Genomic DNA, 13,975 nt, shown 5'->3' on the forward strand with positions numbered 1-13,975 from the left:
TCAGCCTGACTAAACTCATGAATACTCAATATTTTTATTGCCTCATGCTTCTTTCAATCTGAGCACAATATACCCAGTCATTGTGGACCAACCTGGATTGGATTTTATAGTTTTATTGGTTGCCTCCATGACATGTCAGCTTAGGTTATCCTGATCTTCATCAAAAACTGGAAAAACTATCAGAGAACGAGAAGCTTGCAAGATGCACAGAGCTGGTTTTCTGATAAATATTAATGATATTCTGTTAAATCCACCTTCTGTTTCACTATTTTTGTATGCGTTTTGATCCTTCATTGTCCTTTGATTAGATATGTCTTTCATGACTACAAGAATGAGAAGAGAAGCAAAGGGAAGCAAGCACAAATCCAGCCTGCCTGGCTCACTCATTACCCATTGGCTTTAAGAGATTTCTGCTCTCATGAAAACTGTAAAAAGCAGGTGATCAGCTCATCATTAATGCACCTCACTACTTGCCCAGATACAGTCTCTATCTGCTCTGTTCAAAGTCCCTGTGGTCGCATAAATCAGTATTTCCTAGCACCTTTTTTATTTTTGCATTTTAATGACTGATTTCACTTTGTAGATGCTGAAAGTCGCAGGAGCGATTTAACGAATTTTCCCCTTGAATTTCAAACTTTTTTAAAAGGATCTAAGTGGGAATGACATGTTGCCTTCCGAGGGTGTCATACAGAAAGACAAATGTTTCTGCTCTGCCACAAATGTTCAAGAGTTAAGTTCATCTTCCCCTGCTTTAAATCCACATCCTGTCATGACCTTCAGCATAATGAGGTCTCACTTCTTCACCATAAATATTGATCACTTACCAGCATTTCCTCTCAGAAACAGGTTCCTGAGAGGCTGTTTGATGTTATTGCCTGAATTATTCCGTCATACAAAAAATGATATATCTCTGTAGTTTGGGCAAAATTGGGCCTTTTCCATTCTGATTTAGACTCTGTTGGGGTCAGGTTTACATTTCTGTTCAGGCCTCAGGTGAGGCAGTGATTCATCGGTTCGGCTGGGAAATGATAAATGGCCTGCACTTATAAAGCGCCTTTTCAATTCAGAGGAGTTCAAAATGCTTCAAAACATTCACGCGCTGATGGTGCTATGCTACATAATAGCCACAGCTGCCATCGGGCTCGCGCTCTGTGCACCATCAATGGACAATGCGGGCTTAACCTTAGACCGATGGAACCGTTGTTTAAACCAGCAACTGTCTGGATGCAGGATTAATTCCCTTTTTTATTTATTTATTTTTCACCACTGTTTCATTGTCATTACACTGTCACAAGTACAGAGCAACAAAATTAACTCTGCATTTAACCCATCTCATCCCTGCCATTGTGCAGTCATTGTGCAGCCCACTGCACATATTTTTTTTTTACACATATCTTTTGTAGTTTTTTTTATATTTGTTAATTAATTATATGTGACACATTTTTCCTGAGCTCAGTGAATGCTAAAAAATTTAAAACAAGTAAATGTGCATGTTTTAATGTGCAGACTTATTTATTTCTGCAGTTTTATCATCAAAATAAATCTGATAAGCAGAAAAGCTCTTAATATTACATAAAAATAACTCAAAATGATTATAGAATAGATAATTTATTCAGAGTTGCACTCCTGATACAACTAATTACCTTTTTTTAATTTGCAATTGAGTTTTTGTAATATTTAAGTATTCATAATAATTCATAAAAGTACGTTTTTTGATTATTTTGGTCACACTGGATGTTAGGGCTGCAACTAAAGATTATATTTAAATCAATTAATCTGTTGATTATTTTTCAATTAACCGATGAATAATGGGATAGCAAAAGTTTCCTTAGTGAATACTTTTTATGAAATTAAAACAGGTGAAACTAAAACTTTTCCACTTGAGGAGTTCTGCACAGACCAAATTGACAGTTGAAGAGTTTTTACATATTTCTTTTTTACAGTTATGGTATAATTACTGCTCTCAGTGGGTTCCTCTGTCGGCTAAATGCATATTTTAGAGTTTCCACACTCTAAATTAGTTGATGATTCTTTCATTGTGCAGCCTAATTGTTTCTGTGAAGCGTTTCAGTAACTGCACCCCACACTTAAAAGGGCTGGACCCATGACTTTAAGAGTATAGCTGGATTTACTCAGACAAAGCAGTTGAGACTTTTTCCATTCTTTTTATTTCTCCGTTTTGTGGTCAGTCTTAACAACAGTCAGGTAAAAACCTTAGGACAGAAAGACAGTTATGTTTGTTAGTGAACATATAATATTCAGGACACACAAACTATAAATGAAATCAAAATACTTGAATCAATATAATCTTTTACACATGACAGTTTTACAAAATGTACCACAATATTGCTCCTTGCTCAGACATTTAATCTTAAGTACCATACAACACAACCTGATAAAGCACAACATGGATGTACATTTCCATAATTATTTACACCACTGCAGCCATTTTCAAATTAAGGAGCATAAATCAAATGAGGAGGACTCCCCTAAAATTACACATAATTAAAGAGCAGTAGCAGTAAGATCCTATAAAATTCAAATTTCTTACCGACTGCATCTTCATCTTTTTTGACATGGGCCCTCAATTCTCTGCAGCTAGTTTTCAGCACAAGTCTCTTACACAGGGGTGTCATTTATGCCTTCAGCAATGTGAGGCAAAGCACTTCAGGTGTGCACACTAATAGCCCCGCCCTGGGCTGCCACCAATAGCAGGTCATTGCAACAGTTTCCGCCCAACTGGATGTCAAACTATTTTCATATATGTGTTACATTTAAAATCTTGAAACCTACTTGCTAACATCAGTTTTATTAAAATTAAATGGAATAAAACTTTTATTTCTAAATAAAGTGTTAAGATTAATTGGAGAAAACAAAAAAGCAACAAAAGAAAACGTGTTGGAATATTTTTCATTAGGAGCAACAGCCCTTTAAGGAATGGAAAACGCATTCATCTCTATGCATCTAGAAGAAGGATGATTTTCTCAGTAAAGTTATGAATGCATTTTGCCGCATAAATATTTTACATAAAAACTTGTAGTGCAAATCATATGAATTATTTGTGCTAATCAGTTTTCCAAACCATAATCATTCAAAAAGACCCTTTTATGGAAAACTGTGCCTGCTCCAAACCTTTACAGATATTCTCTGTTAAAATGTGAAGTTTTAAATGTGATCGATTCTCATTTTAGAGAAATGTTTCTCCAACACCGAGACTTCGTTCCAAACAACAAAAATATCTTTGTGAGCAGAAATTGATATTTTGCCTTTAAACTGAGTTTGATCTTTGTAATAACTGCTAAAAAAAAAAAGGACATGAGTTACTACGTTTAACTTCCCTTTAGGATTAACAAGGTATTTTTTAATGAAATTGAACTAAATTTAATTTATACTTTGACATACACCCGCCATGACCAATGCAAGGTTCTACCTTTATTTATATCTTCACCACTTAACCAGCTCTTCTATAATCTTTTAATATTATTGCCTAAACCTTGAGATGAGAGGATCAAGAAGCAGAGGACAAAACAAGCTAGGGATGTGCTGCAGCAGTTCAGCAAGGTTAGGGAGGGACAGTGAAGGAATGCACTGATGTGCTGGCTTACCTTCACTTTAAAACTTTAATGAGATGCATTGAAGGATAGATGATGGGGTTTGAGCAGAGAGAGGAGGTTAGGGAGAGACGGGTAGGGAGGGTGCATGTGTACCTTTCATTGCTCAGCTGAGCAGAAAATCATTATTGATAGAGCGGCATCTTCAAGGGATTTCCCTGCTGCTACTGCAGTGGGTAGGGAGGAATCTGTGGAAGATGTGTGCCTCCTAAAATAGAGATTGGGGAGCTGGATGGCACAGGGGAACAGGGAGGGAGAAGCTGTGATGAGGGAATAAAAGATCGGGGTGCAGATTCTCCTGGGGGGCCTTCAGCTTGATGGACCTGTTGAGCTGTCCTCCTATTTGGTTCAGAGTGAAATATCAGCGCTTCTCTCACACCGATAGCTCAAAAGGTTTCTGATTCCTTCTTACTTTTACTGATCCCGACCTTATTTTTTATTTTTTTACAAGTCACCATCAGCATTAAGAAATATTTCTATTTCTTTAAATAATCTATTAATGTTTATTTACTAAATGCTGCAATATGTTGAACTTGAACATTTCTAAACTATCCTGATATCGGATTATTTAGTAAAGTCTTTACCATCACTTAAGGAGAAGCATTCAGTCCTTCATTTATTTATACATTTACAAATTCTGAACTTAATGTAATGCTTTTTCAACTCAGGAAAGAGCGTTTATTGTTTTCAAGTCATGACTTGCACTTTAAGACGGCAAAGTGCAAACCAGTGCTTCGTAGTTGCATCACTTATCAATGGATTGCATGAGATGATAGATCAATATTGTGTCTGATCTACAGCTAACAGATTTAGCGCTTCTTTTTGACTTCTAGAAAATACTTAAAACAAGTAGATCTGTGCAAGAACCTCTGTTTGGGAATCAGTAATCACTGTGGAGAGAGGTGAAGATTTTATTTTTCATTGATTTCTGTTGATAATATGTAAATTATATAGTTGCAGTATTTTTGAATAGTTTATTTCTGTAAAGTGAAAAGTTCTTCAGGCTAATAAAACAGGTTTTCTAAGCCTGGAGTCCTATGTATCATTTTTTGTTGAAATTGAAATAATTCAAAGTGGCAAAAAGTCTTATATTCATCATTTTGATTAATGATATGAGACTGATGAGGCCTCATATGTATATGCTCCACTTCCCAAATATCAAAATGTCATAAAAGATGCTTAATCTGAGGTGAAACATAAACCATCTGTGTTTTATTATTTTCTGGCTAAGGGACCATAATGTTAGAATTTAAAATTTAAACAGATTTATATAAATGAATGGAAAAATAGATCAAATGAATTCAGTGAAGAGGGGAGTCCACCTTTCTCCAGGCCATGGTTCTCAACTGGAGAAAGGTGGACTCCCCTATTAAGGTCGATGGAGAGTCCTTGTCTCAAGGGGAGGAGTTAAAGTATCTCAGGGTCTTGTTCATGAGTGAGGGATGGGTGGAGCGTCAGATCGATAGATGGATCAGTTTGGCAGTGATGCGATCGCATCAGAGCGTCGGGCTGCATAGTGGGAGAACATACACCGTGAGCTGGGAGCTTTTAAACCCTACGGTTTCAACATAAAGTTTGAGCTGTAGCTGCATGCGACGATTGAAAATATCGTACAGTGCATGCCTGGCTCAAGGCTACAGTGGTTCCACACCCAACCTCTCAGATGCTTAGTTGTTAAAGTTATCAGGCTGACACACAACAGCTCGGTTGTCCTCCATCTTGCAATAATGAGCAAGAACAGCAATTACCTCCCTCACAGGCATTTGGCCACCATCATTATCGTTACAATGTTTTATTCTTCTAATGCTCTGAGCCTCTGAATTCAAATTGGATTACAATAAACGGGCATCTTTGCCTTGAACACTAATGACATTTCTTTAATTCTATGCTCCCTAATGTGTTAGTAAATGTGAATGTGGGTTCCAGCACCTGTTGGGCATCAGCTTGGTTTTAAGTCGGAAGAAAAAGCTCAACTAGAGAATTTGAGGCTTGTTATGAAGAGCTAACCTCATTATAACCTCCTGGCAGATAAAATCCATCCAGTTAGGAAAGATTCAACTGCCAAATGAATCCCCTGCATTCTTCAGCCTGGCTCTAAAACAAGTGTTCAAAGGCTAATCCTCCCTTTGGATACAATTTTTCTTTTTTTTTTTTTTTTGCATACATGTGATTAATTTTGCATGTCATAGAAGCTGTTGTTGGGGGGTGTCTAACACAACCTTGATCTGTGGTAGCTGCTGCAAATCTTGGTCAGATACAATCAAATAGAATTAAGTAAGATTTCATTATCAAACATTGTTTGAAGCCAGAAAACCAGATGCGAGTTAACTGTAAAAGTAGCAGCAGCTTGGTTGTATGCACACATTACAATAGAGCCTCATTATGTTTATTCAGAACGATTGCTGCTCTCCCTCCCATTCCCAGGGTCTGTGGAAGAAACGGGGGAAATTAAGCTTTCAAGAGAGCGCGTATATATACACACACACACACACACACACACACACACACACACACACACACACAGAGCGCTGATTTTATTCAGGAGCGCTAGCTTTAATAACAGAAATGTAAATTATTTGTAAAAATGTTGACATATTCATCTTCTCCCTCTTGTCTTTTGATGTAGGATGAAGCACAGAGAAAACGGTTACATAACGCTGCATAGGCTTTAGGTGAGGAGTTTCTTGAGACTCATTTGGATTCGAAAGGAGCAGCAGGTTTACCCCAGAAAACCTCATCACGCATACTAATGGAATACAGCTCAGAGCTTGGCTTTTCTATGCTCAAGTGTGCATATATCTTTTGGAGGAGAGCTGTTTTGCTGCCCTGCCTGTGTTTCAGCACAGTGGTAAATGCATAGGCATAGATTATTTTCTTACTTGATGGTACAAGCACATTTGAACAAATGCCAGGGACGGAACATAGCTGCCTGACCTTTACAAAGAATGAGAGGAAGGTCTTTACAAAAAATATAAAACGAGAGAAAAAAGAAGCTCACTTGGGTTTTATGTGATAGACCAACACAAAACTGTCTTTATTGTAAAGATTCTAAAGGTGCGTAAAGTTATACGACATATACAACTGCATCTTGCTGGCATAATATTAGTTATTTTTGTGTTTACACATTGTTCTGCTCGGGTCTTTAGTAAATTATGTAATTCTGTGAATCTTTACATTAACAAAGAACATATACTACCGCGTATGTGTGCATGGGGTGAACTAGGAAGTAGCCTAATGTAGCTAAACTAGATGACACTTTCCCAATGAAGTTTGAAAATAATTATGAAAATTCTTAGGTTTATTGTGGAAAAAACAAAAAGCGATTTGATTCTAAAAATGACAAGACTTAAATAGTGCCACAAACCTTATGTTTGAACATTATTGTTCACCGAAGCGAAGGCTAAAGCTACAATGCCGTTCAAACGGACCTGCTAAGTTGATCTGTTAGAATAAATGTCTTTTGATAATAAATGTGCTGATACTAGTGATATCAATGCTGTTCTTAGTCTCTACAGTACAAAAGGTCTACTAAATTGATTCATTGATTAGTTCTTACATTTATACTGTCTCCCTGTTTGCATTTGTTAGAAACAACTTACTTTTTCCTTTAAGTTCTGATTGGAGACTCTTTGAGAGGATTCACTAGAACTTAAGAGTTGATCTAGATCGGTTTATTTTAATAATATTGTTTGGTATTTGACCACTGTGAGTTTTCAATTTCCCTTAACACATCGCAGGACGTCAGACACAAAGCAGCTGCATTCCTTGTCGCATTCTAGCTGTCTGCCAGCAGATGGTGCTAGATCTGTTTATGTCTGCTTTTGTTTTTTTCCACCCAATGCCGGAATTCAGTTTAGGCTCAAAGCAGACAGTCTAAACACTATTAGGACTGATGCTTGGTGTATGCCATTTTTATTTTATCATGATTAAATCTTTGGGGGGTCTTTTTTTGTATAGGCGTATAACGTGACTATGCCCCATTACTAGTAGTGCAGCAAGATATAGTCAGTACTTTGTAGAACCAGTCTTTTTGTTTTAGGGTATGTCTCTAACAGATCTGCCCATTAGAATCCAGCTTAAATAGCTTCTTCTCAAACTTGTTGAGTGAAGACATTTTAATTTTTTCCCACACATCCTGAATTGAACAAGGGTCTGAGCTTTGAGTGGGCCAAACTAATGCTAAATATTTGTGGACGTAATTAATTTATTATTACTTTAGCTGTGAGGTAAATGTCCTCCTGGATAGTAAACCCTCCAAGTCTAGAGGGTTTTGCAGCCTTTAACAGGTTATCTTCCAGGATTTCCCTCTATTTAGCTCTATACCCCTAAATTTGCCCTCTTAACTTAAGCATCTTCTCTTAAGTCAATGTTTTGGTTTTAATAACCTTTTGTTAGATTGTTTTCAGCAACATTAATTTCAGTCCCAATATGCTGCTTTATATTGTTGGTCAGTAACTTGCCGAGGAACAGCTTGCCAGTCCTCCCAGTACATGCAGCACTAAAAGAAGAGGAAGGCTGATTGAAGGGGTAATGAGCTGTAGACTCCGGCCACCTCAGCAGGGAGCAGAGAAGACACTAGTTCCTCCCACTCCTCCTCTCCTTTCTCTCGCCCTGGGAGCAGCATCGTAGTTACCTCACATTGGGTCCACTTAATTTCCCTCTTCAAAGTTTAATATGTACATGCTCACTTTCTCCCCTCTGCACTGATCGCCCACGCGTTTGCTCAGCCTTTTTTTCACCAGTCCAAATTAAGTTCCACCATCTTTGCTCTCTGTGTGTAGTAATCCTTCAATTTCCTCATTATATGTACCCGGCAGCCCTTCTGTACTTTAGTCCGCTCATGTTTATGTGTTCTTCTCTATATAGCTATACCAATCTGTGGTTCATAGGAAAGCTTAACACCTCTTTCTTGGGCATTGGCCAATAAAGTTTTTGTTTGTTTTAGTATGGACTTTTGTTTTGACTTGAAATGAGTGTTTGCTGCCCAGTTTTACTGCAAACGGTAATAAATGTTTTTTGTCACCATGTTTTAAACCATCTGTTTCTACTGAAACTAGTGCGTTTTCACCAATCAGCAGCTGGGGTTTTTCTAACTGTCCTGGCAATAAAAATCCCATGCAGAGGGTGGAAGCACCCATACAGGAGAAAAATCAGTCCTAATTGTGACTCGTTCTTTAACTTCTTTGGGTCCACAGTAAAAACACTTGATGATCAAGAGATCTTCAGACTGTTCTGCTGAATCCGGACAGCCTTCTGCGTTACGGATGTCATTATGAGACAGTATTACACTTGGTTGATCCTAGTTCAATAGGGACTTGAGCCTTTTGAAAAAGAACTACATAGTCCAACACAAGTTACACAAATGGATTAAATGTCTGAACCTTGCAATCTTGGAGTTTACATAAGAGAAAGAATGTAACTTTGTTAAACTTGATGAGGAAGGCTGTGCCCATACCTCCAGTCGTGCAAAGGATTGTGGGGGAAACCCTTTAGTTCTTAAGCACCAGATTAGAATGTCTGGAGGTCCCAATGCAAAATTAACTATGACTGGAATCGACAGGCGGATTGGTGCAGCGTCTGCCGTGAAGCGGGCGCTGTACCGGTCCGTCGTGGTGAAGAGAGAGCTGAGTCAAAAAGCGAAGCTCTTGATTTACCGGTCGATCTACGTTCCTACCCTCATCTATGGTCACTGACCTGGGTCATGACCGAAAGAACGAGATCGCGGATACAAGCGGCCGAAATGGGTTCCCTCCGTAGGGTGGCTGGGCTCTCCCTTAGAGATAGGGTGAGAAGCTCGGTCATCCGGGAGGGACTCGGAGTAGAGCCGCTGCTCCTCCACGATAAGCGGAGGAAGATGGATGGATGGATGGATGGATGGATGGATGGATGGATGGATGGATGGATGGGTGGAAGCATCCTGCTTCCTCTTCCTACCTCCTTTCTTACTGCCAGACCTATTTGGACATAACTTCCAATTTGCTTTTCCAATTTGTGGTGTTTGGACTGAGCCTGATTTTATTCTAAGTCAATGTAGCTACAACTATATGTTTTCTTTCTCTCTTCATGGTGGGTATCTTAACTCTTTAAGAAGAACAGGCTGAAAAAAAACAGATTTCTAAATTTGCTACTCATTGGCTGTTTAAAACAGAAGAAACATGAAAAAGACCACATATATATTTCTAATAGCTTTAGGAGATGCTATAGTCGGATGAATAAAACATTATTTGAAGTGACAGAAACTTAGTTTAAAAGAAAAAATAACTCTGTCCACCTCAGAAGTTGGTTTACAGATAACTTCAGTTTAGCTACTTTAAAAGATGGTCAATTTCAGTTTCTTGCCTTCAAACATTTTGCTTTTGGTTATTTCATTTCCTCCGATATGCTGAGCACATTCAACCTTGTTGTTTTTATAGTTTTGACTAGTTGGAGTTAAGCTGCATAACTTTTGTCTGATCAAAGTGTTTGCCCAGAATGTCCGAGCTTGTTAATGATCTTTAAAGAGCACAAATACGGCTTTTCACAAAGCAAGGATAAAGTCAGCTTGTGGATCATAATCATAGTTGGTATGAATGATAAAATGCCCCGATTGCTTCTGACCTTCAATGCTGGGGTTCCTGTTTTATTCCCTCCTGTCACCTTTTGAACGGTTCTGGCCCCTCACCACAGACGGCTGAATCAAAGTCCCATCCTGATGTAAACTAACCTTTTACCTTTCTGATGTTTACTTAGTCTGTCTATTTATCATCCCATCTAAATTCTTAATAATCCACTGTTTATGTCTGGAGATTAATTGATTACATTTTGCCCCGAAGCATAAAAAAGGCATAAACAAAACCCTTAATCTTAGGGCTGTGTTATCTTTGTGGCAAAAAGATTATTGGCTTATGGCTTATGTTTATTGGAATTGATATAGCTGGTCTCTGGTATTTTTTATAAGACCAGATTTTGCATGTTTTAACTTTGAAGTAAGGAGTTTCTGACCAGAAAGGCCTTAGTACAAGTTGTGCTGATCAGATTGCTCCTGCTCTTCGCTTCATGAGTGTCAGGTGCACTCAGGACTCTGGCTGATCTTTGAAGAGCCAGAAAACCGTGCTGCTGTCATGTTAGAGCTGATCATTCTTCTGGAAAAGAAAATGAAATCACAGCAGCCTCTGTCACAGCCAGTCGGGTTGGATTTGATCCTGGATACAAATTTTGCTACGAATGGTTGACTTGAGTCAGTTTGGTGTTCAGATGTGCATCCAAGTGTGATGGTGGCAGCTCCACATGCTGCTGAATAAACTAGGCCCACTTATTCTCGTGAGGGAGCCATTGATATTTAGGGATCAGTCTAAGAGTCGGCAATAAAACTAAGACACAGCTTTGACTTTACGGGCTCAAAGGTTAATCAAAATTCATTGAAGCTTATCTTACAATTGAAACACTCTCCACCATTTGGTTTTATTTATTAAATCACACGGGTGGATGGAGTTTACACGGCTCTTTATGATACAAATTCTCCTCTCTTCTGTATTCTGCAGCCACTATCACGCTGGAAAAAATTTAAATCTCAAGTCATTTTTTCTTAAAATTGACAAGTTAAGTGAGACACTTTGCCAATGGAACAAGAAAATTTACTTTTAGAATAAGCAAAACAATTGCATTGTCTTATTTCAAGTGCATATATCTAAATGACTAATTCCATTGGTAAATCATGTTATTTACCTTCTTAAATGAAGGGTAAATACACTTAATTTAATAAATATTGTCTTATTTCTACATCGTTTTGGCAGAGTGGCTCTAGTTTTGGGGAGAGGATCAATTTCCAGCTGAAAGAATGTATATTAAAATAAAGTTATGTTTCAATAGGATTCACATTTTTCAAGCTAATTTCCTAATATCGATATACCAGAGAAAGTTCTAGAGTGAGCATACAGGTGCTGGTCATAAAATTAGAATATCATGAAAAAGTAGATTGATTTCAGTAATTCCATTTAAAAAGTGAAACTTGTATATTATATTCATACATTACATACAAACTCATATATTTCAGATGTTTATTTTGTTTAATTTTGATGATTACAAATGACAACAAATGAAAATCTCAAATTCATCATATCAGAAAATTAGAATATTACTGAAGACCAATAAAAACAAAGGATTTATAGAAATGTTGGCCAACTGAAAAGTATGAACATGAAAAGTATGAGCATGTACAGCACTCAGTATTTAGTTGGGCCTCCTTTGGCCTGTATTACTGCAGCAATGCGGCGTGGCATGGAGTCGATCAGTCTGTGGCACTGCTCAGGTGTTATGATAGCCCAGGTTGCTCTAATAGTGGCTTTTAGCTCTTCTGAATTGTTGGGTCTGGTGTATTGCATCTTCTTCTTCACAATACCCCATAGATTTTCTATGGGGTTAAGGTCAGGAGAGTTTGCTGGCCAATTAAGAACAGGGATACCATGGTCCTTCAACCAGGTACTGGTAGCTTTGGCACTGTGTGCAGGTGCCAAGTCCTGTTGGAAAATGAAATCTGCATCTCCAAAAAGTTGGTCAGCTGCAGGAAGCATGAAGTGCTCTAAAACTTCCTGGTATGTGGCTGCGTTGACCCTGGACCTCAGAAAACACAATGGACCAACACCAGCAGATGACATGGCACCCCAAACCATCACTGACTGTGGAAACTTTACACTGGACTTCAAGCAACGTGGATGAAGTGCCTCTCTTCTTTTCCTCCAGACTCTGGGACCTTGATTTCCAAAGGAAATGCAAAATTTACTTTCATCAGAGAACATGACTTTGGACCACTCACCAGCAGTCCAGTCCTGTTTCTCTTTAGCCCAGGCAAGACGCTTCTGACGCTGTCTGTGGTTCAAGAGTGGCTTGACACAAGGAATGCGACAGCAGAAACCCATGTCTTTCATACGTCTGTGTGTGGTGGTTCTTGAAGCACTCACTCCAGCTGCAGTCCACTCTTTGTGAATCTCCCCCACATTTTTGAATGGGTTTTGTTTCACAATCCTCTCCAGGGTGCGGTTATCTCTCTTGCTTGTACACTTTTTTCAACCACATCTTTTCCTTCCCTTCGCCTCTCTATTAATGTGCTTGGACACTGAGCTCTGTGAACAGCCAGCCTCTTTAGCGATGACCTTTTGTGTCTTGCCCTCCTTGTGCAAGGTGTCGATGGTCGTCTTTTGGACAACTGTCAAGTCAGCAGTCTTCCCCATGATTGTGTAGCCTATAGAACTAGACTGAAAGACCATTTAAAGGCTTTTGCAGGTGGTTTGAGTTAATTAGCTGATTAGAGTGTGGCACCAGGGGCCATCAATTTTGAACCTTTTCACAATATTCTAATTTTCTGATATGATGAATTTGAGATTTTCATTTGTTGTCATTTGTAATCATCAAAATTAAACAAAATAAACATCTGAAATATATGAGTTTGTATGTAATGTATGAATATAATATACAAGTTTCACTTTTTAAATGGAATTACTGAAATCAATCTACTTTTTCATGATATTCTAATTTTATGACCAGCACCTGTATTGTCATCCACAGGGTTTCCGCGGGTCATTAAACGCCATTAAATTTTTATTTTTTAAATTAAGGCCTTAATTGGCATTAAAATTCATTAAATTTGATAATCATGGCTTTAAAATGTGAATGGGGAAAAATGCAAATTTGAACCAAAGTGGCGGGAAAACAAGGAATTCCGGACACGGCTGCAGCCTGTCCATGGTGAAGATGACGAAGGCTTTTGCCATGTGTATATATATATATATATATATATATATATATATATATATATATATACATACATAAGTCATGGGTACTTGTGGATGGCATTAAGTTATTCTAAGAGCATTAAAGCATTAAATAAGAGTTACTCATGCATGCATAAACCCTGCATCCAGGTGTATGAGTAGTTGTTGTTCTGTGATGATCATTCCCAGTATATGTTGTGTTGGCACAGTCTTTTATAGTTGTAGCTTAGACTGTAAGAGTTGGGTTCGGTTTGAGCATAAAAAGTCCCTTTTTTTCTTTAGAATTAATGTTTTTAATCAGAAAAAGTTTAGATTTTTTGCCTTTGCAATGTTGTTTTTACTCTGTTTTTATTGGTTGTGAGTCGATGGAAACTTTTTAAACTATTTGCATATCATTACCATTAATGCCTGCTAAGCTAATAATTATTAAAGTCCTGTTTGTGTTTTAAATGGTAATGATTTGTTAGGATTTATTTCTATCATCGTCTTCCCTACAGCTGCTCTCTGCTCACTATAGGTGTAAAAAGCACACACACACACACACACACACACACACACACACACACACACACACACACACACACACACACACACCTGCTTACCTCCAGGTGCGTGATG

General features: G+C 38.1%; 1 protein-coding gene across 6 annotated transcripts in view; it reads left to right on the forward strand.

Annotated features, from left to right (window-relative positions):
- Positions 1-13,975, forward strand: part of rptor (regulatory associated protein of MTOR, complex 1) — a 217,232-nt gene that overhangs the window by 87,309 nt on the left and 115,948 nt on the right. The gene's annotated exons all lie outside the window — the stretch shown is intronic.

The sequence above is a fragment of the Cyprinodon tularosa genome, unplaced genomic scaffold (genome assembly GCF_016077235.1).
Source record: "Cyprinodon tularosa strain WSP-4 unplaced genomic scaffold, ASM1607723v1 ctg146, whole genome shotgun sequence".
Lineage (NCBI taxonomy): Eukaryota > Metazoa > Chordata > Actinopteri > Cyprinodontiformes > Cyprinodontidae > Cyprinodon > Cyprinodon tularosa.